Source organism: Delphinus delphis, chromosome 2 (assembly GCF_949987515.2).
Source record: "Delphinus delphis chromosome 2, mDelDel1.2, whole genome shotgun sequence".
NCBI classification, from domain to species: domain Eukaryota; kingdom Metazoa; phylum Chordata; class Mammalia; order Artiodactyla; family Delphinidae; genus Delphinus; species Delphinus delphis.
The window spans coordinates 153,931,994-153,958,766 of NC_082684.1; positions in this window are offsets into that span (position 1 = coordinate 153,931,994).

Genomic DNA, 26,773 nt, shown 5'->3' on the forward strand with positions numbered 1-26,773 from the left:
AACTCTGCCCTGCCCCAGTTGCCTTATCTGTAAAATGGGAACAAAACATGGGCCCATCCATCAACACAGGGTTGTTGTTAAGCTCAAAGGAGAAAGTAAAGGCAAAGGGGTTTTATAAACATTAAAATATACACATATAACATATATATATATGTAGTGTCTTTATCCTTATTATGAGATAGAGAACACTAACGTACCACAATGGTAGGATGAAGATGAATGAACCCCAACTATTTCTGCTACATTATGGCATTATCCTATGAGAATCCCTGTAGTGTTACAGAATATTTTAATGCTATATAATGCCTGTCTCAGTGATAAGCTACAAATTTGTTTGGTATCCCAGACAAAAACAAAATCCTCTCTCTTTGAATGATGTGGGCTTTCACTCTTTTAATCACAAACCGATGCAGGCATTTTCTCTTCCACTGAGAAATGTGCATTAAAAAAGAATGTCAGTGTGCTTTGCCTTCAATGGAATATTCAGTCAATAAGGTGAATGGGAATGATTCGAAATGCTGCAAGTTTTCTTTTTTGGAATTGCCCGTGTTTCGAGGGTAATTTGGTTACAGTCTTAGAGCATAAGGGAGCATAAATTGTAACCAAAATAGGACCATTGAAGACAATAAAGAAACTGCTATTATTAAAAAAAAAGAAAAAAACTGAGAGGGAAAGACATTTGGGGAATGGAAATTAGGGCAGGTTTTGAAATATTTTCAAACCCATTTACTACCATCTGTTAGGACTCTGTGTTGCTAGGAATTTATTGTTTCCTATCCATGAAATCCTCTGACTATGGAAAACAAATTTGGTAAAAGATGATTAAACTTCCTTTCAAATGATAAAGAAGTAAAGCAGGGATGTGGTATAGAAGGCTCGGAATCAGAGCCGTGGACATGGCTGTTAAGCAATGTCCCTATTCCACATTTTTTTAAATATAGGGCCTTTTGAATTGTCCTAAAGCCTCCTCTACCATTTTGCTCCTTCACCTAGGAGGGACATTTAGCTGATTATATAACTTTTACGAAGATCAGACAACAGGAAATGAGTTCTGTGAAGTCGTTTGCATAGGGCAGCCTGCAAGGGCAGCTGACCCCTGAAGATTCCCTGAGATTCCTAAAACTGAAACCAGTTTAACATTTAGATCCATTTCTCAGATTGTGGAGTTTAAAAAAAATCTGTAAACAGAATGAATCTGACTGTGTTGTGAAAATGGAAATCCAACAGTAAATGAGAACTGTTTTGCAGCAAAACTGTTTGGGTGTTAGAGATTAATGAGTGAATTTATAAAAACAACTTGTATTAGCACAGTGCTTTTATAGGCCCAAAGGGCCAGCTAAATTGAGCTGGAAATTCTCATATAGATCTCCAAGCTCTGCTCTTCTCTCCACTCATAATTCACCTGCTCGCAACCCTCTATTAGTCTCCCATCTCACCCAGAATCAGATTGAAAGTCTCTCTTGTGTCATGTAGGACTCTATATGAACTCACTCTACTCAAGACATACTTGGCTACCTTGCTGTTTCTTAAAGATGCAAGCTGGTTACCTCCCCAGGGCCTTTTTCCTGACTATTTCCTCTGGCTGGAAAACTCTTTTCACAGATGGCTAATCCTCTCAACTCGTTTTGGTTTTATCCTAAGAAAACTTTCCCCTACGACCTATTAAATGAAAATTCCCCATTTCCTTGAGAGTGAGTACCACATAACTTTGTATTTATTTGTAGACCGTCTGCTCCACCTTCTAAAATGGAAGTCCCACGATGGTACAATTAGTTTTGCTCACCGTTGTATTCCCAGCACAAAGCGAAGTGCATGGGTAGGGCTGAGAGAGATTCGAGTATTTATTGTTCAGCAAATATTCCCCCCCTCCCCTGCCTTTAGACTACTACTCTGCCATATTGATGTTTACTTGGATAAGCCCCTTGTTTTGACCTCGTGGTGCATGAGGAATATTTTCCTTCCCCTTGACTTTGGTTCTGACCATGAGACTTGCTTTGGTTAATGGAATTTCAGTGAACATAAATAGGTGGAAGTTCCAACCATCCTTGCCTTCTGGACATGAGAAAAACATAATTCAGATAGCTGCTGAAACTAGGGTGATGAGAAACATGAGGGGCCCACCTGGACCCAGCTTACAGCCTATATCCAGGCTTAGCCAAGTCCATCCAAAATCAGCTGGGCTCCAGCTGACAGAAACACACATGAGCAGGAAATAAACACATCACTCCAAGATGTTATTGTTTTTTACACAGCAAAAGCCAACTGATATAAGAAGTCCAAAATGCTTATTGAATGAATTAATAGTTACGATTTTAGTGTTTTAAAAAATTCTGTTCTATGAATGTATAATGAAATATTTTACATCTTAAAAATTTATGTGAAATCACACAAAAACCCAAGGATGGAAGGTGTGATTTGGTGCTAGAAAATTTGTTACCCTGGGATAAATGTTTGACAACACACTTTTTTTCAATCAAGTTTATCTGGTTTAGGGGAAAGGTATAACAAAGAGTACTCTACTTCTGGTACTTCAATGGCAGCAATTAAAGTAAATATCCAGAAGTTTTCATGTTTTCTTTTGAACAATGGATGGATGTGTGTGTGTGCGCTTGTGTGTGTTTTAGGGTAAAGAAGATAGTGGAATTCAGTGGGTTGGAGGGAAGAGAGAAATCTCCAAATTGAAAAACTACTTTTTAATACCATGGTGTACACCTAAGTTGAATTATACTACTATTAATTTTGATATGGATCGTGGTAGAGGTGCATATACTGATATATTTTGAATGCAGGTGACTACTTTTTATAAATACATTTTTTCCTTTTAAGTAGATGCACAGCACTCAAATAATGCATACTACCTATCTTTCAATTAAGAACAGTTCCTGGGAATTCCCTGGTGGTCCAGTGTTCAGGACTCGGCATTTTCACTGCCTGGGCCAGGTTCAATCCCTGGTTAGGGAACTAAGATGCCACGAGTCGCGCAGTGTGGCAAAAACAAACAAAAAAACAGTTCCTTAAATCAAAGAGAACACAATCTTTGCTTTTTTTTTTTTTTTTTTTTTTGCGGTACGCGGGCCTCTCACTGTTGTGGCCTTTCCCGTTGCGGAGCACAGACTCCAGATGCGCAGGCTCAGTGGCCATGACTCACGGGCCCAGCCGCTCTGCGGCATGTGGGATCTTCCTGGACCGGGGCACGAACCTGTGTCCCCTGCATCGGCAGGCGGACTCTCAACCACTGCGCCACCAGGGAAGCCCCAATCTTTGCATTTTTAAAGAATTTTCAGGAAATTTCCCTAAGAACATTTTACGTAGGTATTTTTTAAAACTGTCATATTATTCATTATTTTTTATGGACCATAAAAAGAAAAAGAGAAGCCAGAAACACTGCTGTTTTAAAGAATTTTGAACTCAAAATCGATCTATTGTCCCAGTGTCTCTGCAGTTTTACTGACAGTAAAATTCCTAGGGGAATTCAAATGTTGGTGAAGTTTGGGTCTGTAGGTTTTCCAGTTAATGACCTTTTGGAGGCACTTACAGATTGCAGGGTTTCACTAATTGTGAAATATGGCCAGCCATAAGATGACACCACCACCATTGCATCAACAGAAACAGGAATCAGACAGTGAACCAGAGAACGATGGACCATGGGTGCCAGTTTCTGAAAACCCATAAATCTTGGAGTGTCCCTAGAATGTATTCAGTTTCTGATGGAAGAATGAATGTGTATTTGCCAAATCTGCCTTCTGCTCTACTGAACATCCTTCATTAGAAGATACCACCAACGGAGAAAAAAATCCAAGCTCGTTTGACTGTACTCATGAACATTTCTGCAAATGGAACATCATTTTGCCATTATGATAATCAGATAAATGTGTTTTGTTTGGTTCAGAAGGATTTAAGAATTTTTGACCTAATTATGGAATTTTCATCTTAAATCTGAAACATATGGGTATATATTCAGATATGACATAACATCCTCAAGTGTGCAAAAAGGAACATCCTGACAGATGTTCACAGTAGATTGGATATAGAAGAAATATCAGGTGTGTTTTAAGTTATGGCAGCAGCTAGTTTAACTTTATTGCCAAAGAAGGGAAGAGAGCTTAACTTCTGCCTTGCCTCTCCCAGTTCATTGCATTTCTCAAGTGCACTCTCCTCCAAAGATGTAGTTTTCCTGCCAAGGCTGACCTTTATGAGTAGTCAGAATAGATTGGTTTCAGGACTCAATGTGTTTTTCTGGGATGCGTGGACATCTGTAGTGCCAGTAAAACAAACCAACAAATGCTCCTTACTCCAAAGCTAAGGATTAAAATCCTCCCAACCTTTTTTAGGGCTTTGGTTCTTGTTATGTAAAAACATTCCTCAAAAAGCAATTATTTAATGTCTTCTCTGACTTCCCACACTTAGTGTAACTGAAGAAGGTTGGTGATTAAATCATTGTTGTATGAAAGCATATAGCTCTATGAATGTTTACTGTGGCTGTGTAGGTCACAGCCAAACACTAAGAACCACCTTAATGTCTGGCAATGGGGCATCGATAAAATAAATCAGCTTACTTCTATGTGATAGCATAGCCACTGAAAATAACATTAAAAAAGGTTTATCATATAACGAGAAAATCTTCACCATGTGCGAAGGTTTATTATATAATGAGAAAATCTTCACCATGTGCGAAGTGTTTATAAAACACCGTAAAATATGATGTAATTATTTTATTTACCATTGCAAATAGGCAAAAAGATACATACCAAAAGGTTAATAGGGGTTATCTCTAGGTGATGGAGCTATGAATAATTTCAGTGATCCTTTTACACATATATGTCCTAAATTTTCTACAAATGAAATGATATAAATCACAACACATGCCCATGGTGAGCACTTGATAAATGCTAGCCCAAATATTAAATTTTTTATAAATAAATAGATTCATTATATTTTTAAAATTATTTATTTGCCTAGAGCCCAGTTTTGTTTTGTTTTGTTTTGTTTTGCGGTACGCGGGCCTCTCACTGTTGTGGCCTCTCCCGTTGCCGGAGCACAGGCTCCGGACGCGCAGGCCCAGCGGCCATGGCTCACGGGCCCAACCGCTCCGCGGCATGTGGGATCTTCCCGGACTGGGGCACGAACCCGTGTCCCCTGCAGAGGCAGGCGGACTCTCAACCACTGCGCCACCAGGGAAGCCCTAAAGGTTTTTTTAAGTTGCTTTTTTATCTTTTTTTTTGCGTATAGTTGATTTACAACGTTGTGTTAGTTTCAGGTGTACAGCAAAGGGAATCTGTTAAACATATACATGTACCCACTCTTTTTTTAGCTTCTTTTCCCATATAGGCCTTTACAGAGTATTGAGTAGAGTTCCCTGTGCTATACAGTAGGTCCTTATTAGTTATCTATTTTATACATAGTAGTGTGTATATGTCAATCCCAATCTCCTAAGTGGCTTTTTTTAATTGAAGAAAAAATGTAGAATAATTACATGTATCTGGTTCCAGAAACTACCTTCAGATGCTTTAAAAAAAAAAAGGGAATATATAATTTACAAGTTGAAACAGTTTGTTCTTTCTTTTTGTTATTTTTTTCACTGAAATTTCTCTTACTGCCTTGTGAAATGATAGTTAATTTAACTTAACTGACCTTAATAAGAATTCAAGTTAGGTGTATAAAATGCACATAATTTTTATACTCGAAATTATCAAATCTTCTTACAAACAGACCTATATTTCAAAGTAAACTCAAAAAATTTGAAACAAAGTTTTATTCCAGAAGCTAATTTAGAAAACATTACTTCCTTACAAGGCTGTTAAAAAACTGATCACCATTTCTCAGCCTAGAAAGAACAGAATTTGTGTATTGTGTGAATGTGTTTTTGTATCTATCTTTGCTTTGCTAAGAAACTCATTATAATTCATTGTAGAAAGTTTGGACGTTATTTTTCAAAGAGAAGAGGAATACAAACGTCAAGAAAAATTGGGAACATTGAGAAAAAGCATTAGGGAAAGAAAATGGAAATTTTATAAAAAGCTTAAGCATATTCAACAGTTATTATGCAATGGCTTCAGACAGAAACTCATTTTGCTTTACTTGAAGCCCTCAACTCTTGTGCAGAAATTGGCTTGCTTGTAAAACGTTCATGTTTGTTTTGTTTAGAGATTGGAAAAGAACCTTCAGGAAAATATTTTGTTTATTAGTTCAGAGAGGGGAAAACGTCCTTGGGGGAAAACATGATTTCATGAGATTATTCTTCTACCTACCCCTGCAGCCTCTGCTATTCCTAGTTGTCAGCTTCTCAAAAACTCTGTTAAGGTACTTGAACAATGGTTGCACAGAGTAAGCATTTACTATGATGGCATCACCCCAGAGGAGCACAGTGGTCTCACTATTTGCCTGTTTTATCCACTGATAAAAAAGCAGTACAAGAGAAAGAAAAGGGAATTATTTTTTAAAAGTACACTAAGCGTGTGTTTTAAAAATGGCCACAAATTCTTTGACACTCTTCCCATTGAGAGGTGGGAGACTAATGGCCCCCTCTCTGCCTAGTGAATCTGGGCTGGCCTCAGGGACCCATTTGTAACCCACAGAATGTGGCAGAAGTGACATTGTGTGGCTTCCAAGATGAGCTCAGAAGAGGTCGTGCAATGTCCATCTTGTTGGTCAGAACATTTGCTCTTAGAACCCTGAGCCACCATGTAAGAAGCCCAGCTACTCTAAGGCCACCATGCTGTGAGGGAGTCCATGCCACACGATGTGGTTCTACCAGTGGTCCCACCTGAGCCCAGCCTTGAAGTCATCCCAACACAAGTGAACCGATAGGGGAGTGAAGATGATTCGCCGCCCCACAGCCTAGATGATTCCAGCCTGTTTGAGTAACCCCAGCATTCAAGTCTTCCCAGCTAAAGTCCCAGAGAGCAAAAAGCAAAAAGAATCCATCCTTGCTGTACCATTTTAAATTCCTGTCCAACAGAATCTGTGAGCATAATAAAACTGATTTTTTCAATCACTAAACATGTTTTTTAAAAATTTTTATACATCAGGGGGCGACTGGTACATCACATAATCCGGATTTTTGAGGAACTGGAATGAATTTTTGAGGAGATATGTTAGATATGTTACTCTGAAACTCCATTTCATTTCTGAGGTGGAAACACAGATTATATATACTTGGTGTTTTAATAAAATATAAGGGTATGAGTGCCTTTAGCTTTCAGTATAATGAAATCATGGGGTATCTTTATTCCAAGTCTTTACTTGGAATGCTTCAAACTGGACAAAATAATTGCTTCCACAGACACGCCTGTAAGGAAATGACATTTTGTTTTCTGTTGGACTCTAGCCCAGTTTTGGCCATTTCTGGTGTCAGTTTACCAATAAATGCTCATCTGCATGCTCTGGCCCGACTAGTGACATATGCTGATGACATCATTGAGCAAATACATCATCCAGGCAGTTTCAGGGATGGTTCAGCTACACCAGTGTCTTGTTGGGCTACAGACAGGCTCATCATTCAATGCTTGTGGGTTTTGTTTCATAACAAGCTTTGTTATAAATTTTGATACAAAGAAGTCTAATTTTTAAATCTGCAAAATAGAAACAAATGTGCAAGAAAGAAAACCCAGTTTAGGCTTAAGTATCTTTAATCCTGGTAATTCTCTCTTACTGCAATAGCAGTTCAAAGCGATAAGATGACCTATCTATTTTTTACCTAATTATCTCTGGAAAGAAAATGTCATTCCATTTATGACACTCGAGGCCCCTTGTTTAGCTCTTGTATTCGTTTGCTATTTCAAAATTCAAAAAGATTCCTGTTCGTCTTTATAAACGTAGAACCCAAATCATCTGCTTTTGAGGAAAGTTTTCTGAATTATCATTATTTAATGTTTATATACTAATTTAAAATAGATAAAACGTTTATAAGTTTCCAGAATCCTCAGGTAATTTGTATTTGTCCTGCACTTTGATTACCTGTTTATGATGCCAATTAGAAATGATGAAATATTTCACACATACTTATGAGACTCTGTTAGGGGCAAATTGTGGTACTGGGTCTACCCCATAAACATGAAGGTGGTGAGTCTGGAGTCAGAATAGATGTTCTACCAGAATAAACTCAAATGGGGGAAACGGGGGTCAGAATTCATCATAAAACATGATTTCTAAAACATTTGTTTTCCCACTGTTACGGATTGAATTGTGTCCCCCTGAAATTCATATATTGAAGACCTTACCCCCAGTCCCTCAGAATGGGACATTTGGAAATAGGGTGCTGGCAGATGTAATTAGTTGAGATGGGGTCATCCTGGAGCTGGGTGGGCCCTAATCCAACATGACGGCACCCTTACAAAAAGGGGAAATGTGGACACAGACATGAACACGAGGAAAACACCACTGAAGATGAAGGTAAAGCTCAAGGTCATGCCACTACAAGCCAAGGGATGCCAAAGATTTCCAACAAACCACCAGAAGCCGGCAGAGAGGCACGACAGCCTTCAGGAACCCACCCTTCCGACACCTTGACTGCGGACTTCTGGCATTCAGAACTATGACACAATAAATGTCTGTTGTTTAAGCCACTCAATTTGTGGTACTTTGTTAGAGCAGCCCTAGGAAACGAATATACCCATGATTAGCTGGATTTTGATTTAACGTGACAGTTTTTAATGCTCTTTATTTTTTTCTTACATGGTAGTTTACAGGAGTGTAGATAATTACAGAGTGGATTCACGATCTGTCTGGACAAAGTCTGAATTCATTCAGACAACTCCCTTGCCTCAGTTTATATCCATATGGACTTAAGCCTCTATTGAGCATATTCAAAAGTCCACTGAAGGAACCCAGTCACCGTAATGCTGACGGGAACACTGATTACCGTGATTCCTCGCTAAGACAGACTGCATTGGCTCCGGTCCCTTTATCCATATGCTTCATCGAGGTCCCATGTTCTTGCACCTCCCTCTGCGTTGTTTCAGGCTTTGGTTGTTGAGGTAATGCCGTGTGTTTTCATGCTCCATCATTCACACATCGTCCCTACAGAGATCCCAAAAACCTGCCCAGATCTGAAGGCACATAAATGGAAGCTTGCAGCCCTGTGAGACCTGGTGCCCGTGGTCACGTGCTCACTAATAGGGAAGTTGAGCCAGAGGTCACCACCAGTGCCCTGAGAAAACTTCAGAACACACAGAGTTATTGTGGGTGATTCGCCACGTTCTTGTACCCCTTCCCGAAGATGACCTCTGGTTCTCCAAAGCCCTCCCAGGGTGATGTGACCACACAGAAGTCCACTCCATTCAGAGAACCTGCCTCAGTCCTGGGGTGGGAGGAAAGTCTAGGAATTATTTGATCAAGTAATTCCCATGAAGGTGTGATGCTTGGGAGAATCAGGACTCCAAGTGGCAGGAAGATGAGCTTCAACTCCAATGATCTACAACCAAGAGGAAGTGAGAGAGACCTTCCCCAGCCACAGAGCTCTAAGAGTCAAGAGCATGTGAGGTTTTTCACATTTCATTTCTGCACCACTGCCAACCCCTCCCTTTGATACTGAATGGATAAGCTGATGTGTCATAAGACAATGATGGAGAAGTAGGTTTTCCATCCCGGGCCTTGACAGAGGAAGTAGCACCTTTAAAGACCTGGCACTCTTAATTGTATTGCTCAGAAACACTGTGACAGACAGATAAGCTGGTGGACAGATAGAGGGGGAGGTATAAAGAAAGGGAGCAAGATTGATGGACAGACAGCAGGATGCATGGAAAGGTTCATTCTAGATGGGGACAGAGAGACAAAGCCAGATAAATAGAGCTGCTGCCTAATTACCTGCTTTTTTTTTTTTAACATCTTTATTGGAGTATAATTGCTTTACAGTGTTGTGTTAGTTTCTGCTGTATAACAAAGTGAATCAGCTATACATATACATATATCCCCTTCCTCTTGTGTCTCCCTCCCACCCTCCCTATCCCACCCCTCTAGGTGGTCACAAAGCACTGAGCTGATCTCCCCGTCCTGCTGGGGTTTTTAATGCATCTTTTTTACTGAAGTATAGTTAACTTGCAATGTTGTGTTAGTTTCAAATGTACAGCAAAGTGATTCAGTTATACAGATATATATATATACACACATATAGATAGACAGATAGGTAGATTCTTTTCCATTATAGGTTATTACAAGATATCGAGTATCAGTGCTATACAGTAGGTCCTTGGGGGTTTTTCCTTCCATATTCTACTGCCTTTATTTTTTAAATGGAAATTTTTTGTTTTGTTTTGTTTTTATTTTTGGCTGTGTCGGGTCTCTGTTGCTGTGTGCAAGCTTTCTCTAGTTGCGGAGAGTGGGGGCTACTCTTCTTTGCGGTGCGCGGGCTTCTCGTTGTAGTGGCTTCTCGTGTTGCGGAGCACGGGCTCTAGGCGCACAGACTTCAGTAGTTGTGGCACATGGGCTCAGTAGTTGTGGCTCGCGGGTTCTAGAGCGTAGGCTCAGTGGTTGTGGCACACGGGCTTAGTTGCTCCGTGGCATGTGGGATCTTCCCAGGCTAGGGGTCAAACCCGTGTCCCCTGCATTGGCAGGAGGATTCTTAACCACTGAGCCACCCTCTACTGCCTTTTTTAACCAGCTACCAGAATTGTACCATTATGCTCAGCACAGAAAGATACTTAAATGATCTCCATATTCATTCTATGACATTCTTCCAAGAAAGTTTAATTAAGTTAATGTTTGTTTGTGCCAAGTGCTGTGAAGCACTGCGGATATTAAGATGTGTCAGCTATGAAGATCCAAAAGAGATGCCCCACCTCGCTAAAGAAAGCGCCTATGGACCTACAGATTGTTCTGGTGTGAGCAGTGGAAGCTGTAGCCTGGAAAATACAGCTGGGATGCTCTGTTCTGTGTATTGGGTGTATGGCCACCAGTGAAACGGCTGGCTAGCCATCAGGTCTTTGAAAACAATATATATACATATTTAAGTCTCATTAAAATAGATGATACCTGTAAAGTGTTTAAAGTGCCTGGCACTGAAATAAGCCTTTGTGATATTAGGATAGTAGTAAGACAGCATCAGCACCACAAGAGGCCATCCTTCATTCACTCACTCATTCAGTCACTTACTTATATATGTCTTGAGTGTCCACTGAATGCCAGGTTCTGATCTGGAGGTGCAGCAATGAACAAAACCATCATGAGGTTTAGCTTGTAGCAGGGGAGAATTTTCAAGAACTCCTGTTAATTCGAAAAGGACTTGAGAGGAGAAAATCATGAAAGAAATGGGTTCAAAACCCAGTGGGTTCGGGCTTCCCTGGTGGCGCAGTGGTTAAGGGTCTGCCTGCCGATGCAGGGGACGCGGGTTCGTGCCCCGGTCCGGGAAGATCCCACATGCCGCGGAGCGGCTGGGCCCGTGAGCCATGGCCTCTGAGCCTGCGCATCCGGAGCCTGTGCTCCGCAACGGGAGAAGCCACAACAGTGAGAGGCCCGCGTGCTGCAAAAAAAAAACCCCAAAAAAACCCCACTGGGTTCAAGATAAGCAGTGGCTTCATCAAATTCCAGAAACTATTGTCTCCTTAGAATTTTTACGTTTCACTACCAGCTTTTTGCCTGATTTTCTTCAGGGACAATAGACTTCTCCCGTGGGGCAAAGTTTTCTGAACAGGGTCCTAGAGAAGATGTCTGCTCCACCCTCCCTTTCATCCTTTTTAAACAAATAGTCCCATTAGCCACGTCAACATTTAGCTGCAGACTAGTGAGAATCCTCTCCTGTGGTTGGTGATTTGCCTCTTCCCACAGATGCTCATTTTCCTGGCCAGGCAGTAGAAGATGGTTTTAAAACTGGGGGGGTGGGTCTCTGTCACTGACATGAACACCCCACAGAGACCGTCTGCCTCCCGCCAGATGCCCTGACATGAATGCCATCTTTCTTCTCTCCAACTTCTGGCTCTAGAGCAGGTAAAGGGCCCCAGCCCCTTCTCAGATGCGGGGAGGTGGGACAAGCAAGTACCCCTCCTCTGCCCGCCATCGCCTGAGAGTGGATCACTCTTCCTTTGTGCTTAGTGGAAGTTACAGGGTTGAACAACAGGCACAAGGACATTCGGTGCTCTTGGGTTGGATTAGGAGAAACCAGTCTGTGTGTTAACACAGATGCTCTCACAATGCTTTTCTCCTCTCTTTTTTGTTGAGAGATGGTGCAGATCTACACGGCCATCTTCAGGCTCGGGCCACAGCTCTTCTGAGCCCTGAAGAGTTTTCCCCAAAAGGAGACTGTTCTGTAGAGCCAGTGCCGCTTCCTGCCAGTGCCGTGTGAAATCCAGCATTGTGAGAGTACAAGAAAACACCTGGATTCTGACAAATAGGCTCACTCAGGAGGCTTACGAGAAAATAGGCAAACTGATCATTGTAAAAACCTTGGATTTGCCAGAGTTCTTTGAAACAGTTATGCTACCGTATCTAAGAATGGCCCATTGCTAGTTGAGACCGCTGAGGCAGAGGTTAAGTTAACCCAAGTGCCAGTACCTTTCCCAAGCTGTCAATCATTCTCTCTCAGAGAAGGCAAAAGGAAAATGAGAGCACGAGAGAGAGGAATTAGCCTGGATGCCAGCTAGTTAATTGTCACCTATCTCTTGCCAAGGTAAATCACTCCTTAGTATAAGGAATTTTAAAACTTTCACTGCTTTGAACCGTTTTTGCCGTTAATTCCGTGATGGTAAATCCTTTCTCTTCAGAGGCATCTTGATCATCACAGGAAAGCCGGATCATCCCAGCCAAGTCATGATGTCTCTGCATTTTCAGTTTATAAATTGGTTCAGGAAAAAGACAGGGCACATTGGTTGGAATTGCCAGTTTGTTCAGGCTTTTCTTACTTATGGAGGGTACTAAATTGACTGTGCTTTAAGTGAACAAGGGAGAACCATGGATAATTCAGTAACTTTAAATTAAAAGAAGCTTTATTGGAAAATAGGCAGTAACCACAGCAGATTTTAGTCTCCTGTTAAGCCACAGATGGAGGTCCTGTTAGTGCCTGGATGTCAAGGCAAATCCAGAAGCTAGTCTGTGAAAGGAAGGAGCCCCTTACCTGGATGGGCTTGACTTCTGAGCTGCCAGGATGTAGAGCATTGGACCCACAAAAGAGAAGAATTTTCAAGAGAAGTGAGTTGGGAGGACAGAGAACTCCACTGTCTGTTGCCTCCAGGACCCAAGAATGACAAGTATTATGTAAAGAAAACTCACTGTTTTTTTTTTTTTTTTTTCCGCTACACTCAGAATAATCCTGTACTCCCAAAATATGACTTTTTCCACAATAAGAAATTCACCAGTTCTTGGTAGACACCAGCTGGGTGTCCTCACTCAACTGAATTGAATTCTGATACCACCTGGGGTTAGCACAGACCCCACAGGGTAAGGGCTGAGTCCCACAAGACTCAGCTATCCATCACCAACTGTTTGTTTTTTTTTTTTAATTTTATTGGGGTATAGCTGATTTACAATGTTGTGTTAGTTTCAGGTGTACAGCAAAGTGATTGAGTTATACATGTATACATATATTCATTCTTTTTCAGATTCTTTTCTCACATAGGTTATCACAGAATATTGAGTAGAGTTTCCTGTGCTATACAGTAGGTCCTTGTTGGTTATCTATCTTACATATAGTAGTGTGTGTATGTTAATCCCAAGCTCCTAATTTATCCCTCCACCCCACCCTCCATGTTTTCTCTTTGGTAACCATGTTTGTTTTCGATGTCTGTAAATCTGTTTCTGTTTTGTAAATATGTTCATTTGTATCATTTTTAAAACTTAGATTCCACGTGTAAGTGACATCATATGATATTTGTCTTTCTCTGTCTGACTTACTTCACTCAGTATGATAATCTCCAGGTCCATCCACGTTGCTGCAAAGGGCATGATTTCATTCTTTCTGTGGCTGAGTAATATTCCATTGTACACATGTACCACATCTTCTTTATCCATTCCTCTGTCAATGGACATTTAGGTTGCTTCCATGTCTTGCTATTGTTTTTTAGTTTAAATTAAGAAAAGAAGTAGCTGATTGGTTCAGCTTATTGTGAAAAGTTGGGCCAACAATAGTTCTTGAAACACTAGTATTTGTGCCTGGGTGAGTGCCAAAGCAGTTCAAGAAAGAGAGAGATTGATGATGGAGTGAAAGGAGTTATATTCCTTGTCAAGGAGGAAAGACTTGAGGGGACCATGAGATATATTTTTAAATCTTTCATGTTTTTTGAAACTATAATCGCATGACAGAAAACTTCAAAGTTCAGGAAAAAAGTCACTTCAACAGTCTTTCCCTACACTCATTGCAGTTTTATTCATAATAGCAAAAGATGAAAAGGGTCCCAGTGTCCATCCATAGGAAAAAGAATCAACAAATTAATTAGTCTTTATACACAACGGTACACTGACTCCTTCGCACTAAAAAGGAATGAGCTGTTGATACAGGCGACATCAGGATTTATCTCAGATAGGTCATGCTGAGTGGGAGAAACCAGATAAAAAGAGTCCATTTATGCAAAGTTCAAGAATAGGCAAGACTAATTGATGAGGAATCAAAATAATGGCTGCCGCTGGCCAAAGACGGCTGTTGGCAGGAAAAGGGCACAGAGGAATTTTCTAGGGCTAATGCTCTATATCTGGGCCATCGGGCACATAACGTGTACATATTTGTCAAAACTCATACAACTAGGAGCTGGGCTTTAACTATACTGCAAAAAAAGTTTTAAAATTCACTTCCCTAAAACTGTGTTACCCAGTCTTTTTAGTGTTCCATACATATATGTTTATATATATATGTAAATTCCAGCCTGTGGTGTGGACCTCAGAGAGCGAAGACAGGATCTCACTGTCAGGGTCTCTGGATCAAGATGAGCCCCTCATGACTGACTCCGAGTTTTTGCACAAGGATGGTGGCAGAATTATAGATGGAGAGAAATATTCACGTTTGCCTGACTGTACCAAGCTCCTGAATAAAGTGGCGAGAGAAATGGGGTCAGTGATCCAATAGGTTTATTGTTTGTTAATAAGTTGCGACCACTCTTAGTAAGAATGACTCCAACTGTATCCTTTTTGATCCAGGAATAAAGTGCGTCAACTATACTTGTGAATCAATAACATTAATCTCTGGAAAATAATGACTGTTGGCTAACAGTTTATTTACTTATTACTCTGAGCCAAGGGCTTGCTGTGTATTAATCATTTAATCCTCAAGACAGACGCTATAAGGCAGACGCTACTAATACTCTCTTTTTTTCAGAGCACAGAAAGGTTAAACAACTTGCCTAAGGTCACACAGCTAAGCCAGAGGAGAAGCCAGATCAAGGATTAATTGGAATGAGAACCAGACAATGAGAAGGGAGTTTGGAGGGGGAGTAGACAGATGGAAAAGAAAGGATTAAAGAGGGGGGTGGTAATTCAAAGGAACATTGGTTATTATTAAGTGAACCCTCATTTATGGGTAATGAAACAGGCCCAGAAAGGTTATGTGACTTCCCGAAGTCACCCATCTAATTAGGGGCAGAGCTGGGACAAGAAGCCACATTTTTAAAATCCCAGCTCAGGGCTTTTCCACTACATCAAAAAAAAAAAAAAAAAATTAATTGAATGTTTTTCACATCATGTCCAATTTTGAAATCTTTCCCCAAGGGGATTCTTGGTTAGATATTCATAGTATTATAAAATCCAAGTATTGGAAATGGCCTGGAGAGGTCCTATGGCCCTCGGCCCCAAGTTTAAGCAGCATTGCACTTAAACCATCCGATCCAGAGGAGAATCTTTCCCAGTTTTTAAAGCCTTCCAGATGTTTCTCAACTGGATTTCTTCATTTATTTACCAGAGCAGAAGAGCAGAATTTGGAAAATAGCCTGATATGCATAAGCCATTAATGGCCTCCCAGGAGATAGAGAAGCCCAAACTCTGAACGTCTAAAGCATTTTAATTCAGGATACAGTGCGCTGAAGCCCTAGGGATTATTTTAATCAGAGATGACTCTATGAATATGAATTATTTTTCATGCTGGGCTTTTTTACTGAGAAGAAAATTTAACACAAGATTTGACATGGGAACAAGTAGCAGAATTTAGGGAAATGTAAAAGGGTACGGGGATGAAGGTGAACAAATATTTCCACCTTGCCCTCCAAAAATATCAATAAGCATTTCATGGCTTCCCCTTTTCTTTTCTTTCCTTGCCAGCCTCACTAGAAAAATGCCCAGTCCACAAGCTGATGCCCTTTTAGAGTCCCCCCAAATTAAGTCCCAGATGAGTGATAACTCCCAACTCTCTGACTGGGTTCCCTTCCACAGCTGTGTTTGCAGTGATGCAAAGATGTTTGTCGAAGTTGGGACACTGAGAGGCTAGTAAGTGAAGGGGCAGTTGCCATGCATCGTCCGGAAACCAGTCTGGATCCTTGCTCACAGCACAGTTAACACATCCTACCAAGAACCACCTGACCTCCTGTGCAGGGACTCGGTGTAGGATTAAAAAGTCTTGACAAATAAAAGCAGCTTGTATGACACTATGTGGAGTGATATATTGCTGCTGGAGGGTGGCCCAAATAGGCCATGGCACATTAAGCCGGATGACCGATCTGCTTTGAATAGAAATGTTCCAACCACTTGTATCCGCTTCAGCAAGGAACCATCTTCTTTGAGTTGGGACGGATGTTTAAGCCTAGAAAAGATATGCATGGAATTCTGAGGAAAGTTCCTTCTAGCAATAACATAGTGATGGACCTCTCCCGTATTCGCTGTGGATCCATCTCTGGTTGCCTGTTCCCAAGCTCAGATGGCTTGCCCGTGGTACAGGGCGGGCAGGGAGCATTTCCAAGGACCAGCACGCTAGGTAATTCCCAGTTGTGAGGGTGATGAGCTCGTTTCCTCTGCCAACTGTCCCCTTGTGCAGACTGAGGAGATGGCCAGGAGAACATTCAAGGGCAGCCCTCGGTTCTCACAAGGGCTCAGACGAACTCATGTCTGAGTCTGACCTCTCGCCTCAGATCTAGCCAAGCTGACAGATTCCCTCGGCTGGCCTTTTATTTGCTCAGTTCCCTCATTTCTGGGAATAATCTTCGGGTTGCTTTTCAGATGGAGACTACAGGAGACCCCTAGCATTGGCTCCATTTCTGATATTCTGTCTCCAAAGGCTGAGATCAAAGGAAAATTTGAAAGTATTGATACGTATTAAAAACCTGGCATGGATTTCTGCTTCTAAGATGGAGACATTTGGGGGCAGACTAATCCTTCCACTACGAACAACCAGGTAGCCCAGATGAAATCCCCAAATCACCTGTTTTAAAAGTGCCCAAGAGCTGTTTAAGCCATGCCAAGTAGAGGGGCTAAGATTCGGGGTAGGGGACCAGCAGCTTTTATCCTGGGGCATCATGGATTCTGGGCGAAGGCGTGGCTCGGCATATGAGCTGTACCTTGGAAGAGCTACAGAACTAAACAGCCTCCAACACAGGATCGATTCCTCCTGAAGACAGTTGCTGAATTCTGAAACTGCACAGGGGAGGAGAAGTTAAGCTGAAAACATCTGAAAAGCTGAGCGGAGCATTCTGTGGTCTGGAGATGCTGCAGAGGCAAAGGTTAGAATTCAGTGCTCACCAGAGGTGGTCCTAGGACACACCAGGTTCTCAGTGGAAGCCTGGAGGGTACGTCATGGGAAGAGGAGCAGACCAGAGGAGACTTAAAATCAGAGGTGAAATAGAAAGCTTTTCCCTTCAAGAGGTGGGAAGAAATAAGGATGTGTGCTCTCACCACTTCTACCCAACATTGTTCTGGAACTCCAGGCCAATGCAATAATGCAAGAAAACATGTGAAAGACAGAATAATTGGAAGGAAGGAATAAAACTGTCATTATACATAGATGAATTGATTTTATACGGGCAGTCCAAAAGAATCTACAAATAGCTTAAATTTAATAAATCTATTTAATATGGTCTCTGGGTTTAAGGTCAGTATAAAAAAATCATCTCTATTTCTAGAGATCTGCAACAAAGAGAAAATGAAGTCTTACAGTTATATCCTTTGTAATAGCATTAAGAAACATTAAATACCTAGGAATAAATCTTTTAAAAAATATGTGAGACTTGTATACTGAGACTACAGAGCACTTTTCGAGAGAAATAAAAGACCTAATACGTGGAGGGAGATCTGACTTTCGTAAATTGGAAGACTCACATTGTAAAAAGGGCAAGTCTCCCTAAATTCATCTGTAGTTCGTGTGATGACAGGAGACTGCATATGTGTGTATTTGTAAATTGATTAGCCGATTTTAAAATTGATATGAAAATGCAGAGGGCCAACAATAGCCAAGGAAATTTTGGGAAGAAGATGGAGGTCAGGGGAGGCTTTTGAGCTCAGTCTTGGGGGGGGCGGTGATAAGTGGAATTTTGTTAGTGACTGGAACCAAAACTACTTTGTTGCGTTAATCCTAACACCTATCACAATACTTGCCTGATACATAGCAAGTGCTCGATAAAGATTTGTTAAATGTAGGTATGAATGGAGGATGGATTGATGGATGGATGGATGAAGGATGGATGAGTGCTTGAGATAAAAGCATTGCAGGTTAAGAGGATAGAAGCAGAGGTAAAGAAACATGAAATAATATTACAGTGAGTAGTCAAATATGTCTTAATCTTGTGTGTGGGATATCAGGAAAGGAGGCTGAAAGTTAAGAAAGAAGCATATTGTATCTGAATACTAGGCTTATAAGGTCTGGACCTTATTCTTTATGCATCAAACATTGTAGAAGAATGTAAAATGGTTGAAAGGTTGGAAGATAATTTGGACCAGTGACAGGGGAGCCTGTGAAGCCTACCCCATCACTTCACTGAAATACATCCTCTTTGCTTTTGGTGTCGAGCACTGGTAATAAAATTGGAATTCTCTGCTAAGGTCATTACTCATATACTTAATATAGAAGCATTCCCAAATGCTTACATTGATAGGCACTCAATTAAAAAATCTAAGTGCTTTCCATAAGAGCCTTGAGTACCCCCAAAGCAAAGCACTGTGCTATTAAGAATGTAATGGGGGGCTTCCCTGGTGGCGCAGTGGTTGGGAGTCTGCCTGCCGATGCAGGGGACACAGGTTCGTGCCCCAGTCTGGGAAGATCCCACATGCCGCGGAGCAGCTGGGCCCGTGAGCCATGGCCGCCGAGCCTGCGCGTCCAGAGCCTGTGCTCCGCAACGGGAGAGGCCACAACAGTGAGAGGCCCACGTACCACAAAAAAAAAAAAAAAAAAAAAAGAAATTTAATGGGATTTTGTTTCAGCTTTGCCTTTTCAAAAACCATTATGACAGCAACCACAACTTCTCTGCAGATCCTTACATTTGGCCCTGGTGATTTTTCTTGGTTAGGAACAGAGGTCAATGAACTCTGCTGGTCTACATCTGTTAGGGTGGGGTTCAGCTGTATGTACAGAAACTCAAAGTAACAATGTTTAAATACTTAAAAATTTACCCACACATCTAAGAAGTCTGAAGTAAAGTGGTCCATGATGGTCATGGTAGTTTCGTGTTATTGTCTCCTGTTAAGCAGCTCTTCCAGAAGTTCTACTCACATCTCATGGACAGAATGAGGTTGCCTAGTTGTAATGGAAGCTGGGAATCAAGTGCATTGATGCTCCAAATAAAAATAGGGCTTGGTTAATAAGGAAGAATATTGGTGAATATTGGATAGGCAACCAGCATCATTGCTACATGATCCATTCTTCCATTCTAAGAAAGAGCAATCTTACAGAAAGTGGGAACTTGGAGAATTTCTTTTCTGACAATTTTTGTTGTTGTTGCTTTGTAATCCCCTTTCTCTCCTAAGAAGTGTTGTCCCAGGAACTGGAATGTCCTTGTTTCTTGAGCTGGTTGAAAATGTGGCTTGTAAGTCTGGGCAGAACAAAACAATTATACTGCAGAAGAATAAGAAGAAAAGAACAGGTGGGGGTAGGGAGCAATGCAGGGAGGACCAGCCATCCTAGTGGATAAGGAGCCATGTGAAAGGGGCATAGGGAAAGGAGAGGTGGTCTGCCAACTGCTGCTCAGAGGAGAGAAGTCACAAATGAAATCTGAACTGGAGGATGAAAACCCTCATCTGCACCAAGAGGAAACAACTCTTCCTGTTCATGCAACTGGCTTCTTTTTGGTTTTGTTTCATAGTAATGACTGATACACAGTGGACATATGGGTTTCCAGGCTAACCAACAAAAACTAAACTGAAAATTGTATCGAGGAAGAATTTTCTCAGACGAATATTGAAACACATCATAGTTTGATTACTTGGAGCAGTGTGGGACTGGTTTAAACAAACAAACCGATCAGTGGCCCAGAAGAGACTGCAGTGAAACAGAATTTAGTGTATGCGTGAAATGAGCATATGAAAAGTGAAACTCAAATGTCAATCTCTTAGGGAAGCCTCCTGCTACCCCCAGTCAAAGTTAGGTTCCCCCATTATTCTCTGCCTACCTTATTCTTTGTTTTCACAGCCCAAATGACAATTCACAAATATATATTTATTTACTTAATAACTATCTCCCCAATCAGGCTGTAAGCTCATGAAAGAAAAATTGTCTTTTTTTAATTTTTTAAAATTTTTATACTTTGGTTACCATGTGATCAAAGCCTAGTATAGTGCTTTGCACACAGTAGGCATTTAATAAACTCTTGTAAAATAATTGAGTTTATGAATTATTTAACAGTAAAATTATATGTTTGAAAAAACTTAGATTTCTCACCTTCCGTCACACACGACACATCAAAATAATTTTTAGGTGCATTATATGCATTAAAAATTACAGAATAAATATTTTTAAATGAAGCCATGGAAAATAACAAAATATGGGCAAGACTATTAAAAATACAAAGCGAATGGAAGCAATGGCAAAGGCAAATAAATATATTTGACTCTCCAAAGCATCAAATTTGGGTATGTGAAATGACTTCGTAAAGAAAATTCAAATGCCAATAGCAAATTGGGAGAAATATTCATAACAAATATGATAGGAAAACTTAGTATCTTTAATACCATGTTAAAATTATTTTTAAATCAATAAGAAAAGAACTAATACTCCTGATATAAAATGAGCAAAGTACATGAATATACAGTTCACAAAAGAAATAGAAATGACTAAAAATTATGACAATATAGTATCCCAATTAACTTTGCCTTTTTAAAATCAAATTGGAAAATATTTAAATAGCTATAATACTCAGTACTCTTGAGCTTGTGTCTTGGAAGAATAATTAGCAGAGCTTTTCTGGAAAGAAATTAAAAGCATATATAAAGAGCCTGCATAACATTTTTACCACTTGACTCAGAAATGTGACATTTAAAGAACTCTACTAAGTATATAATATTTTCACAGATCATAAAATTGAAGGGTGCAAAAAACCCCAATAACCACAAAACCCCAACACCTCTTTTATTTTTCTATGACTAAATATCTATCTCCTATACCTCCTGAAATCAAATAATGTTATCCAGTTAATTTCAGTTAAAATCTGTCACTTCTGTTTTTCGGGCATTTTGAATTTAAACTTATTAATCCTAGAGTCTCCCCTGCCCCATTCCCCCGGCACATTTCAGATCTCGGAAGGGGAGAGGAGAGGTGAGATGCAGCAGGACTTTGGGGGGAGGGAAGGGGTACCCCCCTCCCCAGGCAACCTCCTGCTTCGTCCTTCACCCCATTGGTCTCTGTTAGTCAGCATCTTCCCAGTTGACTTGGGCTGAAATGTTCTGACCAGTGGTGTCTTCCAACAGCCCTCTCCCTTCAGAGCGGCATCCGCTGAGCTAGTACAGCGCCCTCTCCTGGTCCTGATATTGACAAAAAAGGAAGGAGTGTTGGATACCTTGAAGGATCAAAAAAAACCTTGTTAATATTTTACCCCATGTTATAATATAGCAGTGCGCAGGGAAACTTACGTACAAGGATAGTCATTGCATTGTTATTTTAAATTAGTAAGAAATTGGAAAAAATAAGCCAGTAAAACAGGGAATGGTTTAAAAATTAGGGTATACCATATGATAGACTATTCTTTAAAGCTATAAAAAGTGATGCCATGGGGCTTCCCTTGGCGCAGTGGTTGAGAGTCCGCCTGCCGATGCAGGGGACACGGGTTCGTGCCCCGGTCCGGGAGAATCCCACATGTGGAGCGGCTGGGCCGCTGAGCCTGCGCGTCCGGAGCCTGTGCTCCGCAATGGGAGAGGCCACAACAGTGAGAGGCCCGCATAACGCAAAAAAAAAAAAAAAAAAAGTGATGCCATGAATTTTTTATTGCGTAGGAAAATTTTGATGGCATTAAGTTAATCAGAGAAAAATAGAGTATAAGATGACAGATGTACTATCAAAGAAAGAGAGAAGAGAGAGAGAGGACAAATAGGAAAAATGCTGAAAAAAATTACACCCAGTATTTACAGGGATTTTCTCTGAATGATGGAAATATGAATATTTTCCTTCTTTATGCTTTTCTGAATTTTCCAAATTAATGTATTTTGCTTCGAAAGGAAATTTTCCATTTTTATTTTTTTAATCATTTTGAAGTATTTTAGTCTTTTTCTACATATATATGGGCTTTATTTTTTTTTATTGAGGTGTAATTGACATACAGCATCTATTAGTTTCAAGTGCACAACATAATGATTCCGTATTTATATCCACTGCAAAATGATCACCACAGTAAGTCTGGGTATCACCTGTCACCACACATATTTACAAATTTTTTTTCTTGTGATGAGAATATGGATTTTATTTTTTTAAACAATAATAAACCATTATTCAACATTACAATTTTTACATTTTTTTTTATTTTGCTATGGCTTGTCCTAACATATTAAGAGCACTCTTAAATGCTATTAAAGATAATTTGGAAACATAATTTTAATAGCCCTATTTTTCTGATTATCATTTTTATGTTTTAAAAAGACATTTTTGTTTTATTTTTTAATTAATTAATTAATTTTTTATTGAAGTACAGTTGATTTACAATGTTGTGTTGGTTTCAGGTGTACAGCAAAGTGATTCAGTTATAGATATATATGTGTATACATATATATTCTTTTCAGATTAAAAAGACACTTTTAAATAAAGAAAATTTATTGGAAAGTTGAGTGATTTTAACCTTTAAATGCCACCAAAGCTAATCTATAACAGGCAGCTATGATTATAGAAATGAACCAACAAAAGTTACCACAGATTACTATATTCAGAAAAAAAAAAAGACAGTAAAATTTGCACCCCTGGTTTGCTTGTACGCTGAGTCAGATCTTTGCCATCAGGTGTCATGTAGTTCCGTACATCTGGGTATCACACAGGAAGACCCCCAGGGGTGTTATCCTACATCAGTCCAATGATTGCTTCTGAGCATTGCAAACCACAGAAACTATATTTTGCTCTTTTTCTCCTTCAAAGTGTGTGCACATCACACATTATTATACCACTCTTTCATCCCAGTGACTTGCAAATTTCAGATCAGACTCAAACGTTTGCAGAGACTACCCTTTTTTTTTTTTTGTAGTATGCGGGCCTCTCACTGTTGTGGCCTCTCTCGTTGCGGAGCACAGGCTCTGGGCACGCAGGCTCAGCGGCCATGGCTCACGGGCCCAGCCGCTCCGTGGCATGTGGGATCTTCCCAGACCGGGGCACAAACCCGTGTCCCCTGCTTCGGCAGGGAAGCCCCAGAGACTACTTTTAAGACAAGATTTGGGTGTGTGCACTGCGCCCGGCTGGATGCAGGTGTTGGCATGTAGGAGTAAGAGGATCCCCAGTTGGGGCTTGACTTCTCACCTAAAACATTTGCATTGGAATCAATAAGTCACAATGACAATGAATTTTCCATAACCATAATTTGGAGCACCAGGCTGGGGTGCCACGTCTTTTCTTCTATTTGAAAGGAAAAACGTTTTTTGCTTTTTAAAAAAGCCCTTTCTGGGACTTACCTGGTGGCACAGTGGTTAAGAATCTGCCTGCCAATGCAGGGGACATGGGTTCGAGCCCTGGTCCGGGAAGATCCCGTATGCCGCGGAGCAACTAAGCCTGTGAGCCACAACTACTGAGCCTGCGCTCTAGGGCCCGTGAGCCACAACTACTGAGCCCGTACGCCACAACTACTGAAGCCCACATGCCTAGAGCCCATGTTTTGCAACAAGAGAAGCCGCCGCAGTGAGAAGCCTGCGCACCTCAACGAAGAGTTGCCCCTGCACACTGCAACTAGAGAAAGCCCGCGCACAGCAACGAAGACCCAACGCAGCCAAAAATAAATAAATATATTTATTTTTTTTAAATTAAAAAGTCCTTTCGATGTAAAGCTTGTTGATTTCATCTCAAGAAGCCAATGTCACCCAAACAAAAATGGATACTATTTACAGTTAAAACTGCCATCCCCACCACCGGCGCTCCCCTAAGATTTGTCCAAGAGTTTCATGAACGTGAAAAGAACAAGTTCTTACATAAAGAGTCCCCAAACTTTTAGGAGACACTCAGAGCAAAATTTCTGCCCTTTGCTGAAACACAGGTAGAGGAGGTGTTTTTGGCAAATTAATGACAACACTTTTAAAGGCATCTTTGTGTGGGTTGTGTGGTTTTATTAGAGTACACTGTGTGTGAATAGAAGGGGGCTCTAATCTCGTGCAGTTTTTCTGGTTTGTGTTAATTTCTACTTTTTCCCATTATTTAGTAGTTCCGTGGCACGAATGACAGTTGGGGGGGGGTGCATCTTTGTTTTCCTTTTCCTTTTTCACTGCAAGGATTCAATTTGTCTTCTCTTCTTCTATGGATGGGAATGATCGTTTGTCACAAACGACTGGACAATTGTATTGTGCAAGTGTTCACATTTTAGAATAAGATAACTGGATTCATCTTGCCTTTTTATTTTCTGTATTTCGGATGCTGTGACACCTGGGGCCCAGCTGACTGCCCTTCCTGGGGTTGACTAATTCCTAGAAATAGCAAACAGCTTACCTGGGAGTGTATCTTTCAAACACAAAACAACCGATCAAAGCCGACACTGCAACCACCCCCTCTACGGGGCTCTCACCCCCAGGGCCACTATTCACCTGCTCTAATCACACCAGGACCAGGTACCAGACAACTAGGGGTGGCCCCTGTGCCCAGAGCCCACAGAAATGATTCAGACTAGCCAGTCCTCAGCCTGTTACCCCACCTCACTCCTTTCTTCCCACAGAAACCACAGTGAAGTCTCTTGCTCACCCGTCCCCTCCCACTCCCTGCCTCCGGATGGACCCTGGAGCTATCCCACGTGGCCCTGTAGGCCCCCTCCACCTTGACAACAGTAACAATCTTTTCCATGGCCATCGTCTCCCGACCTGTTGGCTTCACCACACCTGAATAATAATAAAACCTACGTTTCAAAATAATAAGCTGTGTGCAGTGCCTGGTAAGTAGTAGGTGCACACGTGTAGGAGTATCAGTGACGTTTCCCTTCTCTCCTCAAGCCCCTCCCACCACTTGAATTCCACAAGCTCTTGGACTCTGGCTTTTGTGCCCAAGTTCCCCATAAGAAGTAGGAAGGCTACAGTCTACTTCTCAAAACCTTAACTCTGCCCCCGATGATGTGACAAAAGCCATTCCCACACTCCAAAGCCTCCTCCGAAAGCTTAAAACCTTGGGATTGGCCTTATAGCCCTGAGTTATCTTCATAATAAATTATGACCTAACACAATTTGGTTGGCCTCTAACTTATATGTAATATATATAGCGTATATATATTATATGTATAACTGTGTAGTGTGTGTTAGTTATATATTATATATAATAAGTATTTTCTATATATATAGTAGACTGAATGTATTCCCTCCAAATTCATATGTTGAAGCCCTAATCCCCAGGGGGATGGTATTGAGAGGTGAGACCTTTGGGAACTAGTTAGGTTTAGGTGAGGTCATGAGGGTGGAGCCCCCATGATAGGATTAGTGTCCTTATATAAGTTATACTTATATATATATATATACATATATATATATATATATATATATATATACATACTTATATACTTATATATACACTGCTGCCAGATTCATCTTCTTTCATGAGGAGCTTGGATGCCTCAAACATCTGCCCAGAAGTAGAGACCCATCCTAACCATCAAGGCTCTTCAGAAGATGGCCTCTACGTGTATCTGTAAATTGTAAAAGGCTACACAGATACGTGTCACCTTTGTTATTGTCTTTATCACAGCCCTCCTTCATCTTTGCTCATGAAATTTAAGCAAAACTTAGCACTCGTTTCCATATCTTTCCTTCCCTGTAATTCCTATGACTACTTCCACAGTAACTTAAGAACCTGCTGTTCCCCCTGTAGACTAAAGCTTCCTGATACTCCACCTGCCTTCTCTCTATCATCACTTATATGTTACTTTCAGATTCTTTTTTTTTTCCCCAACACTAATTATGTCACTCAGTTACCCAAGAACAATGGTTCCACTCTACTTAATTAAGGACAAATTTCTTTTCCATTCTTTCCTCTCAGTAATTTCTTTTATGCATTCTGCACTCCAACCAAATTCCAGAATGTACTGCTCACTTTCTGCTCTCACATCTCTGGAATTCCCACACACACCATCCGTCACAGAAATATTAAACTCTATCTTATTAAAGAGTCCTTTCTGTATCTCTCCAACCAAGCACAAGGCTTAGAACTCCGGTAGCCCATTTTCATGTTCATTTATCCTGTCACGTTTTTATTGAGCACTTCAGTTCCTGCCCATGAGTTTATTCCCAGAGAGACCGATTAAACACGATAAAGTTCTTCCACATACAATATTTCTAAATGGTCCAGTGGTCTAAGCGG